The 23111-nt window shown below is 44.9% G+C and overlaps 1 protein-coding gene across 3 annotated transcripts in view; it reads right to left on the bottom strand.

Annotated features, from left to right (window-relative positions):
• The window catches only part of PIK3AP1 (phosphoinositide-3-kinase adaptor protein 1), a 129774-nt gene that overhangs the window by 78412 nt on the left and 28251 nt on the right, over window positions 1-23111 (bottom strand). The window lies entirely within an intron of this gene.

The raw sequence follows: 23111 nt of genomic DNA, 5'->3' as shown, positions 1-23111 counted from the left end.
AAAAAAAAAAAAAAAAAAAAAAAAAAAAAAAAAAAAAAAAAAAAGAAGAAGAAGAAGAAGAAAGAAAGAAAAGAAAAAGAATAGGGCTTGCACATGAAAAATTCAGAAGTTGAGAAAAATTTCCTAAGAGATGAAGAAAGCAAGCTCCCCTCAGTCAAATAGCGTTGGGATGTTGAACTTACCCTTCTGTGAAAAAGGCATGATATTTTCTATTTAAAGTAATAAAATAATTAATTGTTCATTTCCTTATCCCTTCAACAAATACTCATTATTTATCAACAGATAATAAATATGCAAAGCCTATCCCAGGCTCCTCAAGAAATGGAAGTGAGAAAATTTCCGTCCTCACTGGTACTGGAGAGACCACACAGAAGAGCTGGGAGGACTTTCCTGGCAGAGGTAAAGCATGATTAAAGGCACAAAGGCATGAGAGCAAATGACGTGTCTGGGCCACAGGAAACACCTTCTATATGGGGGAAGGGCTATGGGAGAAGGGAAGGGAGTTTGGGTGTCTGAGAGGACCCTGAATCCTATGCAGGGTGTATATTGAAGACCTGTCAGCAAAAAAGCATTCAGGAGAAAAGCAAATTCTGTAAAATACAGATTGAAAATGCAGTTTCTTTTCCTTAAGTTGAAAACTGTCTTTGCTTTTTTTTGAAATAATTCCAGACATTCAGGCAGAAGATATCAGCTCTTTTGTAAAGGCTGGTCAAAATTGAGAACACGAGTAGCTGACCACCCATCCTACCCTGAGCAAGCGCTGCCTTCAGATCATAAAATAACACAAACGAGTGGCTAACAAAGTGTTACCAACATCCTGCTCTATCTGCTTTCAGGAACAAATAAGATGCTATAATTAACCAATGTCTGAAAATGTACCACAAGCATGGTTTACAGTATGCTTAGAAAATTATTCTGAAGTAGGCTATAAACATGTCTCCTGTTTACACTGCATTTATCTTGTTTGCATTGGCTATTAGCTCAGAAATTCAGCATCAAGGCTATTGTCATGTCCTTAGAAAGCACAAAAGGAAACCTCAGGCCTGGCCTTGTGTCCAAATTCCCAGTGTGTGGATCCCAGTGAAGGAGCCTTTGCTCTACTGCAAATATATGTGGGTTCACAGGGTGGGAGGTGAGAAGCTTGCAATGGTGGTACTCAAATCTTAAGTTTCAATACCCCCCGCCTTCCCCTACCTTCCTGGCAAACATCAAGACTGCTTTTTCATTTCAGTCATCGCCACAGGTCTTTCTTCTCCTTTGCTCACCCACCTCGGTTATTGGGTATTGAATTTCCCGTCCAACTAACCCCTTTCACTTACAAAGCTCCCAACAGAGAGTGACAGGTATACCCAACCCATAAGTCACCAGCTACCCCCAAAGTCACATACAGTCATCAGACTGATGGTAAGGAGATCAGTGGAATGCCAAGTTCTTACCCACCAGATGTCTTACTGACACTAACGTCAGGGGAGGGAGGAGGTGACAATTATTTAGAGGTGTTAGTGTGAGTTAATCGAAGCGATATCAATCATCGTTCTCATCACCGTCATCATCATCATCATCCTCATGAGATGCCAAAAAGATAAGGTAGAGTCCTACGGACACTTTCCTAACTCAGACTTTAAATACAGTCATGGCCAGGCACGATGGCTCACGCCTCAACACTTTGGGAGGCCAAGGCAAGCAGATCGCTCGAGGCCAAGAGTTCGAGACTAGCCTGGGCAACATGGCAAAACTCTGTCTCTACAAAAAATACAAAATGTAGTTGGGCATGGTGCATACCTATAGTCCCAGCTACTTGGGAGGCTGAAGTGGGAAGATCACCTGAGCCCAGGGAGGTCGAAGCTGCCGTGGCCCATGATTGTGCCACTGCACTCCAGCCTAGGAAACAAAGTGACACCCTGTCTCAAAAAACAAAGAAAAGAAATACAGTCATGGTGGTCACACTGTCTCCCTGGAAACAAAGAGAAAGTTGTAGAAATGAAGAAGGAGGAATGAATCCACTTCTTCCACACTCCCATGCTGGCTTCCAGAGGCAGCTGGAGCTGCTCACTTTTGGAATGCAGGTGGGCTCACCCATCATATGCAATCACTTTGCCATCCCAATGTTCTGTGCCAGATGCAGGCTCCAAAGGCTGCCTGATTTCACTGCACATCAGTGAATTTGCAGCCCTGGATGGAGGGTTCTGGGTCAAGGATCTACTGACATCAGCCCAAATCGTTTCCAGCTCGCACTGACAAGGAACAGTATTTTCTTCATTCATCAAGTAATTCACCTGGCCCTCCTCAAGGTCCTTAAGGTTCAAGATCAAGGGAGCAGGACAGGAGGAGAGATGACCTCAGGCCTCTAAGACTTTTATCCAGCACTCCCCAACCCCTTAAATAAATAACTATTAGCTCTAAATGAGCTATTCAAAGTGCTCATTTCTTGTTGTTGTTTTTTTAAAGCAAAGGACTATAGCTTTTCCCTTCCCCTCCCCAACCCACCCTACCTGCTCTTCAGCTTGAACAAAAATAGCAAAACAGCTGAGGCTGCCATGACAACCAATGAAAGGACCGCAGTGCCCACCCTTGTCCACCGATGATAACACCTGCCTGCGGCTCTCCCAGTCCTCTCCCAGCTGGGGCTGGGGCCCTCTAACTTTCTTCCAAGTTCAACCTTCAGGAAGCTTTCCCAAATAGAGCTGCTCTATCCTTAACCAAGAAGCCAAGGGTCAGTTGGAGTTGTCTCAGCACCCAGTGCCTCTGAACTTTTTGATTTGTTCTCCTTTATTCCTTTCAGTGTCTCCAGGCACATGTGACAGAGATGACTATCTCCATTTTGCAGATGGAAAAATAGAGGCATGGGCCATGAACTGACCAGCCCTAGGTCATAAGCTTCTGGTTTAATGGTAGAACCACATGTAGAATTCAAAGCTCCCAACTCCAGCTCTGGTTAGCAGACGAACAGAAGGAACAGCCGCTGTCAGAAAACATGACCCAAAAGGGGAAAAGATTCTGCTAAGTGAGCTGCTTCCCTGCCACAGACTGACATTCCCTCAACCCGTCTCTGGGATTTAAACCTGGGAAGGGTTGGAGGAAAATCTGCTTCCCCACCATGGTAAATGGGCTGCACAAAACCCACCTCTATTCTGGATTCAGCGTCTTGGGCTGCATCTACCACGTACAGGCAACCAGAAGAGCACAGGAAAGCTTCCTTGGCAGGGTTTATCAGGATCCTTAGGGAGCACTATCCAACCTGCATCCCATCTCCACACCTGTGAGAAAGTGCTCCCCCCCAGACACCCAGGTCTGGAGGCCTGCAGGCCCCCGTTTCCTCGTTCAGGAAACCCCAGTGTTGCTAACGAAGCAGGAGCTACCACAGCCCCCCTGAAAGGCTTCCTCTTTCTTCATCTCTTTCCGACACTTATAAATGTGCTTCCTCTCCCTATGTAAATTTTGTTCAAATGGCACAACACAGGCTTGTCATGAGGCCATTAATAACTCGCCTTTTCACAGGCTCTTCTTGGTTTCCTGGTTCGGGAATCAATTCTTATCTAGACAGACACTGATGTCTGGATTTACTGGTGTGAGGACGGACAAATGGGCTTTGTTTGGGGCAGGCCACATAAACGTGATTTATTTTCACTAAGTCAAGAACTGAGAGGCTGAAGGCAACTCTTGACAGTAACTAAGCTGAAGAAATTGAGAGTAAAATTTCTTCCCTTTTGACTCTCTGCCACTCAGCGGTCAAAGTCCCAAAAAAGGCTGAAATGGTGTTTACTTTCCCCCACTAATGCTGACCCTTTGCATTCTGACCAGCTGAAATGATGGAAGTGGCTGGTCAGTTTCACTTTCCACTTTCAGGAAGGATAACTTTCTGTTCTCATCCCTCACAGTGAAATGCTGCGTCTGGCTTTGTGGCTTGGTCAAGGCTGGGTGGAGGTGGGGGTGTGATGCTTCTTTGTGAAGGGCTTAAAGAAATATGAAACAAGATGGCATTCCAAATTCTGCATAAATACAGGCCAAAATTAAAACTCCTTTAACCCAGGAGTTGCTGGCCTTAGTAGTCCAATATTAAAATCAGGGCTATTAAGGCCAAGACTCTAAAGATATTCTACAATATTTGCTAGCAACACAAATGCAGTTACTAACAGATTCTGGAAAAGCACATTCAGCTAAGCCACGGAAGACCTGGATTCAAGTCCTACCTCTGCCACTTCCTGGGTAATCTTGACATTTCTAAGCTTCAATTTCCTCTCCTTTAAGATGGGTTTATTTATGCCTGCCTCGTCTGTTGCACAAGCTTATTGGAATTAAGTGATCAACATGCAGAAGCCCTTTGAAAACTGAAAAGTGCAAGAGAAAGTTAAATCAATTAGTGTTGCTTATCTGTTGACCAAATTGTTCTTCTACTAGACTGTGATTTCTTTGAGAATAGATTCCCTGACATTCATTCATCTTTGTATCCCCAGGGCTTAGAATATAGTGAGAAATCAATAAATGCTTTTTGCATGAATGGATGAATCAATGAATGAGATAAGACCAACCACCTAAGTTACTAGCAGGGAAAGCAACACCTCAGGGAGGACCACTGTAAGGCCTTGTGCCTGGAGGCTTTTAGTGTGGAATCTGGAGAGAAACAGGAAACTGTCTAATCCTCTAATTTATGATACCAGACTAAACCAAGCTGCCCTGAAAATTCTGCATGGTACACTGTGTTAGTCCCAGTCTTCTGAGAAACAAAGGCTAAAATGAGATTAAACATACAAGGTTTTTTGTTTTGTTTTGTTTTTTGAGAGTCACTCTGTCGCCCAGGCTGGAATGCAGTTGCGCGATCGTGGTTCACTGCAACCTCCACCGCCTGTGTTCAAGTGATTCTCCTGCCACAGCCTCCCTAGTAGCTGGCATTACAGGCATGTGTCACCATGCCTGGCTAATTTTTGTATTTTCGGTAGAGATGGGCTTTCGCCATGTTGACCAGGCTGGCCTCGAACCCCTGACCTCAGGTGATCTGCCTACCTCAGTCACCCAAAGTGCTAGGATTACAGGTGTGAGCCAGTGTGCCCGGCCATACAAGGATTTTGTCAGGGAAAGTGCCTGGGAAGGAAAATGGGGAGGGAGGGTGGGAAAATCTTGTAGCTGTCTGAGCCCGAATGAATAAGAGGGGGAAGGAAGGTTGGGTAGAAGCGTCCTAGACCACTGAGCGGGCTAAGGAAAGTTGTGCAAATCTGTCAGGGAGTCCTCAAACAGAAGTTGGGCATTGGAGAGTCTTGCGTCTTCCAGAAAAGGGTCTACTATCCCTGCCATGCTCAGTTATTGGCTGGTAGCAGCCTGCAGGAAGCAGGGCCTTGGTCGAAAGCTATGAAGGATTCAGAGGGTGGCACAGGAACCCTTGGTCAGTTCTACTCAAAGCAACTGGAGATCTGACAGGCATATTCTCATGGCCACCACATACATGGCAGTGCTTCAAAGCATGGAGTTTAGGGTCTATGTAAATGGACTGAGTCCCTGCTATTACTGGCTGGCTATCTTGGGCAAGTTACTTGATCTCCTAAAGCCTCATTTTTCTTATTTATAAAATAGAAATTATAATTCCTACCTCTCAGGACTGCTATTGTTGAACACTGTGTCTGCCACATAGTAAGTGCTCAATAAAAGGAAGCTGTCATTTCTCTGTTAATATTAATAACAATAAGAATAATAATTTATTATTCACAAAGTACTTCTATTAGCAGTTAGGGCCTAAGAACAGCCCCTACTGTTGCATACTTGTATTAGAATTGTACGAGGCCATCACGGGGACGTGGGACATGGCCTAAAACCACAGTTTGGCAGTATCACAATTCAAACAACCAAACCAGTTTGCCTACAAATGAAAGGTCAGAGGGACTTTCCCAGTTTGGCTCTTTCCAGGAGGGGCTGCCAGGGTGGGTTGCATTGTGCCAGAATCTACCTACAGCCACAACTCCTCTCCTCTCTTCGGCTTGCCGTGGTTCACTGGCAGTGTCCTCAACCTGTCCCATGCCAGCTGTGAAACCCGTCCGCCTCTGAAAGCAAGCATTAGTGGGGAACCTTCACCCCAAGAACAGGATCATCCTCAGGCTCTGAGAGATAAGACTCTGCCATGTTGTATCCATTGGAAGCACCTATCTCAGGACTTGTTGCTAGTCTTTATCTGTGTGACCTTGCTTTTTTTTTGACTTTGGCCAACTGATAGTGGTCACTGCTGGCTGCTGTTGGTTGGTGGCCCCTACATCTTACTGGAGTCACAGAGCGTCCCCTCGTTGGGCTGGCTATGACCCGAGGTCATTACAGATTTCATGGCCCCAGCTGAGCCAGCTCAGGCCTCTCCCAGCCTTGCTGATCCTCAAGTCTTCATGACAGAAAGGACCAAGAATCAACAAGGAACTCCAGACACATGGAAGCCAGGCTCTTACCTCTTTCACCGCTGCCTCAGAGGCCGTTTTCCAACTCCCTTTTAGCAGGAAGTTCACCAAAAACACACACAGGGATTTTCTGGGGCTTTTATTTATTTATTGTTTGTGTGTGTGGTTTTTTTTTTTTTTTTTTTTTTTTGAAAGAATGCCCTTCAGTTATTCCAACTGAAAGAGTCCAAATTAAACTTAAAAACATTGATTTTGTTTAATAATTAACAGCTTACAAAGCTGGTTAAGCTGTATCTTCCAGAATAATAATTTTCATTCCACAGGGACTTTTCTAGGGAGTTTTAAGTTTCCGTATTGGAGCTGGAATCTAACCCCTGAGCTGCTGATGTCAACCTGAGATTGGACAGCAGAGGACACAGAGTCAAGGACGGACTGAACCCTCCCAACCAATCCAAACTGGGCCTTCCCATCTGAGGAAAGAGGGGGTCATGCTGAGGTGGAGGGAAAGCCTCAGGGTAGGAGAACAGGCTGCCCACTCATCACACAGCCTCCAGCAGGAGCACCGAGCCCATCTCTGAACACAGTTTGTTTTTCTCCACTGGTCCTCCGAGCCCGAGTGAGGAAGGGCTGGGCCCACCTGATGCCAGACATGCCCAGTGTTTGAGGGGGGAACTGCCATCACCAGGCAGAAACACCGATTCAGCCATCTTCTGCCCCCCCGTGACACATAAAAGTATTTGCAAACTCAGTAACTAGCCTCATCACACCAGCTTCTTTTGCCTCTTGTTTGCATTTACCCTTCCCACCAATTGAAAAACCAGTCATGTTTGATTTCTTTGCAAATCCAAATTCTTTAAGAAATGATACCCTGAAGTAAAACCTGGGCATTCTCACACTCATACCCCGAGGTCAATTGTCCAAAAACCCACCATTCACCACTTGGCCTTGGGTGAGCCACTTTCCCTGGCAGAGTCCAGTTGTCTTCCTCTGTATTAAGACAGAGTGAAAAATAACCATGTGATTTCTGAGGGTCTGTCCTGCCCTGATGCTCTTTGAGTCCACTGGCCTTGCTAACTACCTCCTCACTAAGCACACGCACACACACACACAAAAGGCCTTTGACCTTCTGCAAACATTTATCTCCAACAAACCCAGTTTGGTCACGTGCAATATGAGACATGAAGTGAGACAACACACTTTCTGGTTTGGAGTCATAAGCGTGAGGACGAAACATGGTTTTCACTGTTCATTTATGTACAGTTCTAGAAACCACTAGAAACCTAATGAACATTGGGATCAGGATCAAGAAGAATCTGTCCCAGGGGTTCTCATCTCCTCAGAGGGAGGTGAGAGTTTTTGCAAAGGTCTTGCCAGAGCGATGAATTAGAATGGAGAAATTGTGTAGCTTTTAGAAGCATAGCCAATATTATATTACAATTTTATTTATTTATGTATTTATAGACACAAAGTCTTGTTTGCTCTGTTGCCAAAACTGGAGTGTAGTGGTGTGATCATAGCTCACTGCACCCTCGACCTCCTGGGCTCAAACGATCCTCCCACCTCAGCCTCCCCAGTAGCTAGGACTACAGGCAGGTGTCACCACACCCAGCTAACGTAAAAAAAAAAAAAAAAATGGTAGGCTGGGTGCAGTGGTTCATGCTTGTAATCCCAGCACTTTGGGAGGCCGAGCTGGGCAGATCACCTGAGGTCAGGAGTTTGAGACCACCCTGGCCAAGATGATGAAACCCTGTCTCTACTGAAAATACGAAAAATTAGCTGGGCATGGTGGCGTGCACCTGTAGTTCCAGCTACTAGGGAGGCTGAGGCAGGAGAATCGCTTGAACCCAGGAGGCAGAGGTTGCAGTGAGTCGAGATCGTGCCATTGCACTCCAGCCTGGGTGACAGAGTGAGACTCTGTCTTAAAAAAAAAAAAAAAAAATTTGTAGAGGCAGGGTTTCTCCATGTTACCCAGGTACCCAGGTTGGTCTCGAACTCCTGAATTCCAGGGATCCTCCTGCCTTGATCTCCCAATGTGCTGGGATTATAGGCTTGAACCACTGCACTTGGCTTACACTATAATTAACATTTTTAACTGTTATTTTAATAATATGCACTATAGAAGGAGGGTGTGAGTCGAAAGGGAGCATGGGTTAAAACAGGTAGAAAATTCCTTGCCTGTGATCTTGCAACCTATGACCCGCCTCTCCGCCACTCCTCTCAGCCTCTGTGCCCACTGCCTCATCACCTTCCTCTTTTTCACTTTTCCTTCTCATGATACTGTAGTCCTTTGTTTGTCGTGTTTTGCCAACCCTACAGTCACAATACAGTTTATTTCCTCTTTGTTCAGGTTCAGCAACCTTCCAAAAGTAGAGACACAGACCTCTGTAGGGGGAAGAGGAGAGTGGCCCACTAACACCAAGTAGGCAAGGAGCACCTGGAAGGTTCCCATACACAAAAACCTCCCCCACCTCCACATTCAATTAATAAAAGCTTAATCTGTGTGGTCACACTGAGGATGATGCAAATTCTCTGGGGAAGGTTCAGCTTCACAGACAGTCACACTTTAGTAAGAATTATTTTTGAATCTTAGATGATCAGAGTTTAAAAGAACCTGAAGAATCATTTAGTGCAAATTATACTCAAGGATTTTTTAAAATCATTGCCAACCTCTACTTGAATATTACAGTGACAAGAGCCCCCTTCTTCAGTCTACTCCACTGAGGTGCATTTTGAATTATTAATATCTGGGCTAGATGCAGTGGCTCCTGTCTGTAATGCCAGAACTTTGGGAGGCCGAGGTGTGTGGATCATTTAAGGTCAGGAGTTTGAGATGAGCCTGGCCAACATGGTGAAACCCCGCCTCTGCTAAAAATACAAAAATTAGCCACATGTGGTGGTGGGTGCCTTTAATCCCAGCTACTCAGGAGGCTGAGGCAGGAGAATCTCTTGAACCTGGGAGGCGGAAGTTGCAGTGAGTCGAGATCTCACCACTGCATGCACTCCAGCCTGGTCGACAGAGCAAGACTCCGTTTCAAAAAAAAAAAAAAAAAACAACCACAAAAAACCAAATTACTAATATCTGTGAAAGCTCATCCTTATCTTTAGTCCAACCTTGCAAAATCTGTTAAGATAGTTCCCAACGCAAAATGCCTGAAACATTAAAGACATTTATCTCCCGGAATCCAAAGTTCAGCATTCAGGCAGGTTTGGGGTTGGTAAGTGTTCAGCCACAGCACCAAGGTCCCAGGTTCTTCCCATTTCTCTATTCTATCATCATCAGCACAAACTTCATTCTCAAGCTGGTGGCAAGACGGTTGTGGCAGCCACAGGCTCACTTCACAACAAGGTCCAAAGGAAAAGAGAAAAATATTCCCACTAGCATGAAACAGAAACTCTTCCCTTCATTCTAACTGCTCCACTTTAGTTCACGTGAACAGTCACCGTCCCCAGGGGAGTGCCATGCAATCCCCGACTTTGTAATCACCCAGGGTGGAAAGAGTGATGGGACTCCCACTATCATGTCCACCCTTCCTGCCTCCCAGCAACCTCCACCTCAAATAGAGGTCTCCCTTACCCAGCAACTCAGAACACAGCCTCAGTCCTTTCCAAAAAATGGTGCATAAATGATTCCAGGCTTCTTGGTTGTTCTTCTCTGGACATATTCTAGTCAGCCAGTTTCCTCCTAAAAAGGTGGCACCCGGAATGGAACACCATCCTTGGTAGAACATACTGAAATTATTCTAGGACAAAGGAGCTATTCTCTTATTAAGGTAGCTTAATACTATGGTAGCTTTTAGTGGTCACATCATACTATTGATTTTTTTTTTTTTTTTTTTTTTTTTTTTTTGAGACGGAGTCTCGCTCTGTCGCCCAGGCTGGAGTGCAGGGGCGCGATCTCCGCTCACTGCAAGCTCCGCCTCCCAGGTTTACGCCATTCTCCTGCCTCAGCCTCCCGAGTAGCCGGGACTACAGGCGCCCGCCACCTCGCCCGGCTAGTTTTTTTTTTTCGTATTTTTTTAGTAGAGACGGGGGTTTCACCGTGTTAGCCAGGATGGTCTCGATCTCCTGACCTCGTGATCCACCCGTTTCAGCCTCCCAAAGTGCTGGGATTATAGGCTTGAGCCACTGGGCCCAGCCACTATTGATTTTTTTTTAACTTTTAAATTCAGGGGTACATGTGCAGGTTTGTTATGTAAGTAAACTGATGTTATGAGGGTGTACTGTACAGATTATTTTGTCACCCAGGTGCTAAGCCTAGTACCCAACAGTTATTTTTTCTGATCCTCTCCCTTCTCCCACCCTCTATTTTTAGGAATGCCCGGTATCTGTTGCTCCCCTCTATGTATCCATGTGTTCTCATCATTTAGTTCCCAGTTATAAGTGATAACATGCAGTATTTGGTTTTCTGTTCCTGTATTAGTTTCCTAAGGACAATGGCCACCAGCTCCATCCATGTTCCTGTAAAGGACATGATCTCATTCTTTTTTAATGCTGCATAATACTGTATAGTGTATATGTACCACATTTTCTTTATCCAGTCTACCATTGATGGACATTTAGGTCTATGTCTTTGCTATTCATACTATTGGTTTCTTTTTAACAGATAGTCAACTATAAATCCTGCAATTCACTCTCACATGGTGATGCCATGTTGGATTTCTGCTGTGCTGCACTAGTTCAATTGCATTTATGAACCTAAAAGCAGAACTCAGGATTATCATATTGAACTAGATCAAGATAATATTGAATAATGATTCAGTCACTCAGTGTAAAATCTACCCAGTCACCTACGAGTGTTATACATCAATAAATCTGTATTTATTTGCTAGGGCTGCCATAACAAAACACCACAGACTGTGTGGCTTAAACAATAGAAATTCACTTTCCCACAATTCTAGAGGCCACAAGTCCAAGATCAAGGTGTCAGCAGGGTTGTTTTTTTCTCGGGCCTCCCTGCTTGGTTGCAGATGGCTGGCTTCTCACTCTGTCCTCCATAATCTCTCTTCCGTGTGTGCATATATCTGTGTCCTAATCCCCTCTCCTTCTAAAGACACCAGTCATATTGGATAAGGGCCCATCTATATGACCTCATTTTACCTTAATTACCTTTTTAAAAACCCTATCTCCAAATCCAGTCAGGTTCTGAGGTACGAAGGGTTAGGACTTCCAAATATGAATATAAGGTAGACATAATTCATCCCATAACAAATATGATGTCTGACTTCTGTGTATGCCTCAAAATCAGAGAACAACTGGCCACGAAACCTAAGACCAGGGCTGCTGGCTCTCCTCTAGACACTCCCTCAAGGACGACCATTAATCCAATTATTTTCTCACGTTATGCTGAGATTAGTCTCTCTGGAGAGCAGATTTCAGGTAGGTTTGGGAGAGTGCTGAAGAGAAAGATCATTCTGGAAACTTAAGCCCAAAAGGGGGCTCTAGTAGGGTGTTTCCACAGTCAGAGTAGGTGACTCTGAATATGAAGGTGCTGAACTGGGGGCTGCCGCGCAGGAGATGAGTCATAATGGAGAAGGGTAAGGGAAGAAGAGCTGGAAGGTTATCAGAAGGCAAATTTGGTGACTTCCCAATTTTACTTAGGACATGGGTAGCAGCAACTGCATCTGGAACACTTTTAAAATTATGCTGAGTGCCGGTATCACAGACAGAATATGCCTGTATGCAATTACCCAGGAGGGCGGTGATGACCACATTTTGCTCAGGGACTTAAGGATCCAGGTTTCTATAGATGTGGTTAATGAAAAGTAATTGGTATACTTCTCACTCTTACGGTCTTTAAAAAATATGCATACAGGCCGGGCGCGATGGCTCAAGCCTGTAATCCCAGCACTTTGGGAGGCCAAGACGGGCGGATCACGAGGTCAGGAGATCGAGACCATCCTGGCTAACACGGTGAAACCCCGTCTCTACTAAAAAACACAAAAATCTAGCCGGGCGAGGTGGCAGGCACCTGTAGTCCCAGCTACTCGGGAGGCTGAGGCAGGAGAATGGCGTAAACCCGGGAGGCGGAGCTTGCAGTGAGCTGAGATCCGGCCACTGCACTCCCGCCCGGGCCACAGAGCGAGACTCCGTCTCAAAAAAAAAAAAAAAAAATACATACATAAATATATATATATACAGAGCGAGAAAGAGAGAGAGAAACAAGGAGGGGTGCACTATTAGAGCAACTACACACAATTACTAGAGAATGAAGTAGCTAGCACTACAGAATAAGATTTTGATAAACAAACACCTGTTCATAGATCAATTACTCCTGATCCTTAAGTGTCCCTTCTTAAATTAAATGGCTTAAGAGGCAAAGCCTGCTCTCCAGGTCGATTTACAATTCTAATGTTTGAAGCTTTAGGGTAACTTGATGTTATAACTCCTCTGCTGATTTTTTTTTTTTTCTTTCCTTCTTGCTGGGAAGAGCAGGTACTCAAAGGACGGAAATCGTGACTGGAGGGTATCAAGATGGCTGAGTCCAGCTCCCGCATCTGATGCTTGCAGCTCCTTTCCCACATGCCAAATGCCTGCTTCAAACCAGTGACACTGGCACATGGGAGTTCACCTTTGCAAGAGCTGCCTTCTCTCCAAGGAAGCTTTCCCTTCTTCCGTTTCCTCAAGGAAGAAATCAAGGGAAAAGAGAAGCACCTTTCTTCCTTCCCTGCTCTAATTTGTACCGTCTCCCCATGAAGAGATAAGCCTGTGCCGACTGATACCTGGGTGTGGAGTGAGCTGCATGTGACCTCATCATTTTTTTTTCTTTTCGCCCCATTAATAAATGCTTTTTAGCCACTTCACCAACTGACCCCAAGCTTCACCTCTGGTCTCTAATCAAAACCTTAACAGGGTTTTCCATAAACTGAAATTTACATTCAATCATCACCATAGCAACCATCACACAGAATTAGATACAACTTTTCCATCTCTGATGTAATCTACTTTTTTTTTTAAAAGAGCTGCTTTCCTCTTCAATTGCAAATCCAAGCTATTCAGAAGATAACCATTAAAAATCTATTTTGAAAAAACTACATTTAAACAGACCATAGTAAGGTTCTTAAAACAGGTATTTGAAGTGGTTTCTAGACACTTAGCAACATACACTTATTCCCCCTAATGGTGGCCATCATTGCACAAGTCTCCAGGATTTGGTCCAGTGTTTAGAACTGAACAACGCTTCTGTCAAAACTGTCACAACCAGAACTTAAAAGGTGCCCTGAGATAACAACTGCAAGCCAGGGCACACAATTCTGTTAATTTCTAAAGGATGTCTGCATCATGTCTAAAACAAAACAAATAAAACAAGGCTGGAATGTTCACTGTGTAATTGGTGAATCCCCCAAAATTTCTGGAATTCACCTCGTCATCCAAGAGGAATTATTCAACTGCTGAAGTGGCCTAAGACTATGTGAGAATAGGCAACTGTAAGGAGAGTACGCCACAGATAAACAGCTAAATCCTCATCCAAGAAGTCTAAATGTTTCTCATTCTATGAGTACAATGCTGTAAGAGAGGCTTTGAATATTCAGAGATGTTGGAAATGTATTACAGATTTAGAAAAAGGTAAGAAAAGACAACTTTCAGAAAATGTACTGACAAAAAACAATCTACTTATGACACTAATCCCACTAACAAATTAATGAACACCCACGCATCTCATCACTCCTATACATCTCATTCCCTTGCTACTTACAATCCCAGATACTGGGCAATTCAGTTGTATTGAAAGTTGAGATAACAAAATCAAGTCATTTTCCACAAGCCAAATCATTTCATCCTATGTATTTACAGCCGAACTGTGATGTAGTGATGGTCCATTCATTTAATTCATTCATCAACCATTTATTGAGCACTAGATGCTACCATGTGCTGAGAGCTGCATTTAATAAAGATAAGTGACACATCATCCAAGACCTCATTACTTTTCTAATTCACAGGATGGCAGATGTTTTATGCCCAAATGTCAGGGAAATTGTAACCCATTTCCTCTGAATAAACATTCAAGATTGTGTCTATATATAGGAAGTAATGCTGGTCACATGGCTGTGCTACTCATTTTAATAACTGCAGTCTGGACACTTGAATTAGACTGATGGCTAATAGTCTACCACTTTTATTATTAAAGACCTGGTAGGCCTCACCACAGGACATTTATTTTGAGATTTCTGAAAACACCCTAAGTTCCAGTGCCACTCTGCCACTTAGGAGACAGGGCTGAATTCCACCCCAAATGACAAAGAAAGCTCCCCTAAATGCTCCTAACAGTTAGGCATTGTGTAGAGCAAAGAGAAATTATTCCTAAAGCTTCTCAGCCATTCTTTTTTATTAAAGATCATTGGCATAGCTAGTTAGGCAATGTGAGCAAGGAGGGGGTTATTTCCAAATAGTTGCCAAAGTATCTTACATGCCCAGAAGTGAGAAGACTTGCATATTAAGTGGGATAATATATACAAGAAAAACGCTAGCCCAGGAATGGGATGCTGGTTTCCTCCCGGGTGCCAACTCTAATGGAATGGCAGTGGATGGCCATCCCCTGAGTGAGGCTTGTGCTGAGACCAAGGCCCAGCTCAGTGAGACAAGATGCTTTGACTCACCAACAAAGTCTGATCTGGGAGCAGACAGGCTGTGCTGTACAACGTGTTCCACTGTCCAAGGCAGCCTGGACCATGCTGCAGGGGGAGAGGCAGACCTATGCCACTGAGTTACTGGAGAGAGTTTGCAGAAATAATCAGAAAGAACATCCCAGTGCATTCAAAGACCAATGAACCTGTGCTGGCAATCTTAAGAAAAACTTTTGAGGTGCAATTGGCAGAACTTAAGACAGAATGGGCACCTTCCAAATCGCTGGAAAAGATAAGAGCCAACCAAACATATTCCATATCGAAATTTTAAAAAACTTCACCAAGAACTCATCAACAATGGAAAACCTAAATAAGATCACAGAAATTAAAGATCAGAGCAGTTGAGGCGGCACTCTCTGATAGATACGCCATGTTGCCAATTAACAAGACAAGCTGAAGCTAAGGATAAAATCCTTTTGTAAGAGTTGAACCAATACATGCATTGCAACCAACACCAGATTCTTGGTTTTTCGTTTGTGTTTGCTTTTTTTAAAGATCAGTAGGAAGATCATGGCTGGGCGCGGTGGTTCACGCCTGTAATAACAACAGCACTTTGGGAGGCAGAGGCGGGTGGATCACGAGGTCAGGAGATTGAGACCATCCTGGCTAACACAGTGAAACCCCGTCTCTACTAAAAATACAAAAAATTAGCCTGGTGTGGTGGTGGGTGCCTGTAGTCCCAGCTACTCGGGAGGCGGAGGCAGGAGAATGGCATGAGCCCAGGAGGCGGAGCTTGCAGTGAGCCGAGATTGGGCCACTGCACTCCAGCCTGGGTGACAGAGTGAGACTCTGCCTCAAAAAAAAAAAAAAAAAAAAGATCAGTAGGAAGATCACAATCTCCCCAACACGGCCTCCTAGCAATGATGCAGATGTGTGGCTTTTGTGGTGGAAGGAAGCAAAGAATGTTTTGGGTATCTTCTGTAAACTTACTGATTTTGAAAAATATAAATATATCTACGAAAGCCACAATATTCACTTGTGAGTTATTTATGTTGTGATTTTCTTTTTTAGAGTTCCTTAGATAACCAGTGTCAAATCTAAAATGATTCTTGCATGGTTTGGGAGTGGTCATTTCAGTGGTCACAAACCCACCACTGGTGTGAAATAGGCAAAGAGAAAGTACCTCCAAATCTCCCCCATCCTGGGACTTCATTGTTCAGGTCCACAAAGCTGGGAGGAGCAGAGGTAGCCAGGCTGTGGTTGGGCAAGAAAGGACGCAAACCATCTTCAACTGCCCACAGCCCCTGGAGCCATAGCTGGGCTGGTAGCCAATGCTAATGAAATAGCAGACAGGAGCCCTGGGTGAGGAAGGTGGTGACAAGGAAAGAGGGGAGATGTGTCTCCATTCACCATCTCAGTTACATCTCCCACAGCACTGCGAGGTGGGCATTTTCACTGCATTTTACCCATAACTGAAATGAAGCCTATGACTACAGCCAGTATTAGAGTTCTGGCCCGCCCTGGTCTGAATCCTAGACTTGCAGCTTTGACCAACTGAGTTCCTTCATATTCAGGGTCCATGTCTGCAAGTCCTGATCCGATGCAGCAGTAGGGAACTAAAGAGTTAATTTTGACAACACAGGGCAGAGCATGGAGGCGTCTGCAGGGATGACATGTGTGCCCATCCCTGCTGAGTAGTAAGTCCCAAATGCTGAAACTAGCCACCAACAGACTAATGCCCACGCACTAGCTGAGCTCCTGAGACCCTGGACAGCAGGGCCTGTCTTTGCTACAGAATCTGTAATCCCTCTGCCACTTCCCAGATAGCACCAACTCCTCACTAAATTCATGGAGTGGGTGTTTAATAAATACATATTAATGGGAGGGCAGCAGAAGCACCTGAAGCAAATATGAAACTGCATTTGATGCTTTATTTAGATCATGAGTGTTCTGAAAGCATTTTTTTCCTTCACAATTCAGGATGTAGGCAGTCAATGCATATTTGTGTCAGATAATGACTGTCACCCTAACAAGAGAGTAATTTAATCACTCTGTTCCAAAGCTGCTTCAGCGGAGAACTAACTAAAATATCTGTGCTCCAAGACCTCAACCCAACAGCCAACCAACTAAACAGCATTTACTAAGATCTCTGAGAGCCCACACTGTGCTAAGCACAAGGAAAATCCCACAGAATAATAATATGTGGGAACTGCTCCTACTGGACTTACACGCTCTAGCTCGGGAACCAAACTGGAATTCAGGAGATGATTCAATAAATGAGTGTTACCCGTGGGTGTCCCACAAATGAACTCCACAGGAGTCCAGAGCAAAGAGAAACCACAGGTAACAGAATTTGAGTTGGACGGGCTTGGGCGGTAGGATAAAGGAGAGAGACAAAAAAGATACAGATTTTCCCCCAGGCTCTTCAGGACATAACAGCATTTCACAGTATCCACAAGAGCACCCGTAGCTTTCGTGATATTCACCCAGTCAGCCCTCAGCATTGTGCGGCTGCTTGACTAGGACTACTTTATGCCCCGACCATCCTCTATTAAATACCAGAGACAGAACTGTCAGGTTCCTGCAGACTGCATGTGCAGCTGTGCATCATACCTCTTCCACTCAACATCTAGAATGTAAACCCAAACCAACTTGGTTCATTAACATTTGCAGTAAAAATATGTAAAATTTCAACGTGGATCCCACATGGGCCCCCTCTGCCCTATGAAGGGCAGGATGGACGGAGGTGGGTGCGCCCAGGCCCTGCCTTTGAAAGCCACTGCCTTGAACACTCCTCTTTCCCTCTGTGGTTTAGAAACTGATCTCTTGATCTCTATTAGATGACTCTGATGAAGATCTCCTCCTTTCAAGGATGAATTGGAGCCTTCTTTGATTTTGCATCCCTAGCACAGAGCCTGGTCCATGGTGGGCGTTTGATAAATAGTGAATTAAAGAACACATCCATTTGTCCAGGCCCACCCCTGGACATTTGAGTGCCAATCTCACACTTCCAAATGTCCACTTTGCAGTGACTTTGGGTTGTGTCACCATTACCAGATCAGCACTCCTGAGAGTGAATGCCCAACCCGCCTCCAAAATTAGCTGCCCCTGTAGACTGTCATTTCTCTCAGTGGCATCATTCTTCCAGTCACCACGCTCAAAATCTTATCTTCTTGTCCCGCTTTCTCTATTTTTCCCATTGAATTTCCCGCCTAAATCTCGTACACATATTTCTTGCTTTCTAATTCCGAGGCCACCATTCGCTGAGGTCCTAACCAACCTCATGTCTGCATTAAAGACCTTGTGCACTAACTTCCTCCGCAACTCAGGGAAGCATGTAAACACTAGACCCACCCGTCCTTCCCTTCTTGCTCTATGGAACTCACCACCGCTCATCCTTCCTCCTCATGAAATGCATATGGAGCCTGCCCATCCCTCTCTGCCATCAGCCCTGTCCCTGCTGTATCCTAAGGCCTGAACCTGGAGTGGCATCTGGGTAGGCAACGGTTGGGAAGCTAGTTAGGGTGACTTATTCACAGAGCTGGTTTGGAACAAATCTGATGGGGAGGCAGGAAGGGGTGGGGGATAGGAAATTTCCCTTGAAGAAGCCTTGGCAGAGTAAGCACACTCTTCTTCTTCAACATTATGTTTATATGCCGGGGGGCTATTGCAGATTTAGGGGCAAACAACTCACCCACCCACCCTTGTGCACCTCATGGCATTTTCACTGTTGATTCGACAGGCTCTTCAGGGCCTTTTGCTCCCCCCAGCCAACGTCATTCCCCACCCAGGCTAGAGATGAGGCCTTGCAAAAACACCCCACCTGAGCCCTCTATAGTTCATAAACAGTGACAGTAAAGGGGGTTGGTGATAAGAATCAAAGGGCAAGGATAAGATGTCACAGGAACTCAGCACTTGATACTATCTCAGTAAAATACGAGCCCATGGAAATGTACTATGATACATTCCTCAGAAAATCTGTTTATAACATGGCTTTCATTTCTCTCTAAAATTAATTTTCTAATTAAAACATAAAAATTACATATATTTATCATGTACACCACGATGTTTAAAAATATGCACACATTAGGCTGGGCGCAGTGGCTCACGCCTATAATCCTAGCAGTTTGGTAGCCCGAGGCAGGTGGATCACTTGAGGTCAGGAGTTGGAGACCAGCCTGGCCAACATGGTGAAACCCCATCTCCACTAAACATAAAAACATCAGCTGGTGTTGTGGCACATGCCTGTAATCCCAGCTACTTAGGAGGCTGAGGCGGGAGAATCCCTTGAACCCAGGAGGCAGAGGGTGCAGTGAGCTGAGATCGTGCCACTGCACTCCAGCCTGGGTGACAGAGCAAGACTCTGTCTCAAAAAAAAGAAAAAGAAAAAAGAAAGAAAGAAGAGAAAATATGCATGCATTGTAAAGTGGCTAGATCTGGCTAATTAACATACACATTACCCCACCCCACCCCTGCAATCTTTCACACAGGTAGGATCTAGATGTGCTTATCTCTCCATCCAACTGACTCAAGAACGAGGGACAGCCCTTTAACTGGGACATTTCCATCGTTTCCCCAAATGCCATTTTGGCCATATTGCTGTCCCAGGCAACAGAAGGCTCTCTGAGATAAGATGGGTAAGGCTCTTACCACATCCTGATGTTGAAGGTTCTTCTTTCACTGACTCAATACGACCTTCATAATTATTTTTCCCCACTATCCTACTCAGGTCACTTCTCAGCCCAAATGCAAACGCATCCAGTGCTTTCCTCTCCCTGTGACTTGCCCATGGAGTTCCCTTGTCCTGGGATATCTCTCCCTTTCATCCTTACCGATGCCTCTTAAAATCCAACCTTTTCTTTCGGTGCCATCCTCTCCATGAAGTTTCAAGTTTTCACCCCATTGAAAGCTCTTTCTTATTTTGCAGATTCTGTGTACATGCCAGTCCCACAGCAGGTAACTTCCACGCTTAGCAACTGAACTCACCCACTGAGTTCTCTGTCCTCCCTCTACCCCACAATCATGCACCATGTCCTGCTGGTCCTGTCTGCTTTTTACCCCTCCAAAGTGTTCCTCCTTCTCCTTTCCCACTGGCCCTGCTCAGCTCAGGCCTATAGCACCTCTCCCCTGAAAGAATGCAGCAGCCCCCTGCCCAGGCTCCAGCCTCCAGCCCTGCCCGACACGGCCATTCTGGTGTCAATGTTCTCCCTTAAATTTAGTAGAATTCTGTTCTCTGTTACTACTGTCCAGGAATCCTAATCTGCCCTCCAGGGCATCTTCGGACAACACTGTTCTTATTTCCGCATAAGAGTCCTTCACATGTTTGAAGGTAATTATCACATATCTCCTTGGTGTTTTCTTCTTTAGGAAGACAGCAAAGTATAGAGGATGAAACTCTTGAGTTCAGTGTTGGAGGCCTGGGACTTTTGATTTTAACCAGTTGAGTATCCTTGGGCAGGTCATTTGACAATGCTGAGCCTCTGTGCCTCAGTTCCACCCCACCCCAAGTCTCGCTCTGTCACCCAGGCTGGAGAGAAGTGCAGTGGTGCAATCACAGCTCACGGTAGCCTTGACTTCCTGGGCTCAAGTAATCCTCCCACCTCAGCCTCCTGAGTAGCTGGGACTATAGGTGTGCACCACCATGCCCAGCTAATTTTTTATTTTTTTGTAGAGATGGGATCTGACTATGTTTCCCTGGCTAGTCTTAGACTCCTGGGCTCAAACGATTCACCTTGGCTCCCAAAGTGTTGGGATTATAGGTGCTGGGATTGTGCCCAGCCCAAAAGTGCATACACTCCCAGTTCTTTCCTCTAATCCTCAGGCCCAGGCACGTTTCCAGATCGCTCATCTTCACATTGCTTGATAAGAACAGCAAACTCTTTTTGGGAAAATCTTGACCCCTCCACATTCACCAAGTAGTGTGAATGGCAGCTGCCAAGTTTTTAGAAAGCCCACACTCTAGGCTACCAGAGTGGACCAATCATAGTCCTCTAAACTCCTGGCCACAGTTTATCAGCCTAGAGTAAGGCACCTGACCAATTAGATCCTACCCTGAGATTTTAAAATTTGGGGCCAGAGAGAATAAATATTGGTTCCTCCTTAGGGGTGGAGTTGGAAGATGTGAGGTATGGAAGCTCCTAGGGGCTATAATTCTTCTTGGAGATGACTCATCAGAGAGAATGATGCCAACATTCGGAGACACAGAAATGAGAAGTGGAGAGGTAACCCCATGGAGTTCAAGTCCTTGGCTCCAGGTATCTCTGAGGACTAACTGCACCCCTTCCCGGCCCATAGCTTGCTTAATTCCTCTTTTTCCCAGATTGGAGTCCCCTCCTTCCAAGCAAACAAGTGCAAAGCAATACATTAACTTTTCTTTTTTTTTTTTTTTTTTTGAGACGGAGTCTCGCTCTGTTGCCCAGGCTGGAGTGCAGTGGCTGGATCTCAGCTCACTGCAAGCTCCGCCTCCCGGGTTTACGCCATTCTCCTGCCTCAGCCTCCTGAGTAGCTGGGACTACAGGGGCCTGCCACTGCGCCCGGCTAGTTTTTTGTATTTTTTAGTAGAGACGGGGTTTCACCATGTTAAGCCAGGATGGTCTCGATCTCCCGACCTCGTGATCCGCCCGTTTCGGCCTCCCAAAGTGCTGGGATTACAGGCTTGAGCCACCGCGCCGGGCCGCATTAACCTTTCAAAGCAGGCCTCACATGGAGATAGCTGTGGCTTGTCTGTACCTCCCGCAAACCCTCAGACTAACTCCCTACTCTCCCCACCTCCCGCAAACAGCTACTGCAGATGCGTAAATGGAGTTTGTGTATAATACAAGAAAGGATGTTATATCTTACTGTATGGCCACTGTTCCCAAGGGAAACTCAAGATGCATCTTAGAGCAATTGTGCCCCTCGCTGATTCATACTGAGCATGTGGTCACCTCAGAACTTGAGCTCTTTTTCATGTGTACTGTGGAAGCCAAGCCTTTCCCTTTGCCATGCTATGACTGTAGAGTTGGGTTTTATTTTTATTTTTTTCTTGGAGCGGGGAGGTGGTGGGCAAGGCTTGGGACCTAATTGCAATAACTCAACACTTAACTTAGTCAAATGTTATACGTTGGACGGAGGCCAGTGTTCCAGCTCATCAAGATTGTTTTAACTCAGGATTCCATCACTGATGGCAGAATTTCCCAACTGGTCTACCAAATAGAATGAATTATAGATGTGCCAGGATATTCATTCCTTTCATTCTTTGCTTGGTGAAGTGAAGCTTAGGACACTTAACCCATGTTAGTGGCTCCTAACTCTTATCATTTTCTGAGTATTCCTATTTCAAGTTCCCATAGTTATGGTAACTAACATTGGGAAGGTAAATGTTTTATAACATAAAATTATTTACTAACAAAAAAACGCTCATTTATGAAATCAGTCCCTACTTAAACATCTCTGCTTGCTTAATCTTGGTGCATATTTTCATCCGTCAAGTCATACTCTGGTTTATTAGTCTCTCCCAGATTTATGATTTCTCCACAATAAACTATGAATACAATGTGATTTGGTTTTACAGGGTAATTCTAGATTTTGCAAAAGAGTAATTTTTTGAAGTTGATGAAAGTGATGTTGGAAAACTGTATCACAAGTAAAGCTGCTGACAGTTGGAGAGGTTACCTTCTGGACAGAAGAAACCCAATAGAGATGCTTTCCAATAATCAAAATCGAATAAAATTACATGGTGGTTAAGAGAGGCCTTAAGAAAATTGTAAAAGTCAAATGTATTGTGAATCATATTTCAATACTGCTGTTTTAAAAAGCCAAATGTGAACTAAGAAATGTTGTTGTGGCTGGGCACAGTGGCTCATGCCTGTAATCCCAGCGCCTTGGGAGGCCAAGGCAGGTGGATCACAAGGTCAGGAGATAGAGACCATCCTGGTCAACACGGTGAAACCCCATCTCTACTAAAAACACAAAAATTAGCTGGGTGTGGTGGTGCATGCCTGTAATCCCAGCTACTTGGGAGGCTGAGTCAGCAGAATCGCTTGAATCAGGGAGTCGGAGGTTGTAGTGAGCCGAGATCGCACCACTGCACTCCAGCTAACTCCAACAGAGCAAGATTCCATCTCAGAAAAAAAAAAAAGAAATGTTAAGAAATGTTATAGCCGGGCGCGGTGGCTCAAGCCTGTAATCCCAGCACTTTGGG

This window comes from Piliocolobus tephrosceles, chromosome 9 (genome assembly GCF_002776525.5).
Source record: "Piliocolobus tephrosceles isolate RC106 chromosome 9, ASM277652v3, whole genome shotgun sequence".
Classification (NCBI taxonomy): Eukaryota; Metazoa; Chordata; class Mammalia; order Primates; family Cercopithecidae; genus Piliocolobus; species Piliocolobus tephrosceles.
The sequence above is the reverse complement of the archived record's forward strand: the minus strand, read 5'-3'. Positions and strand labels throughout refer to the sequence as shown.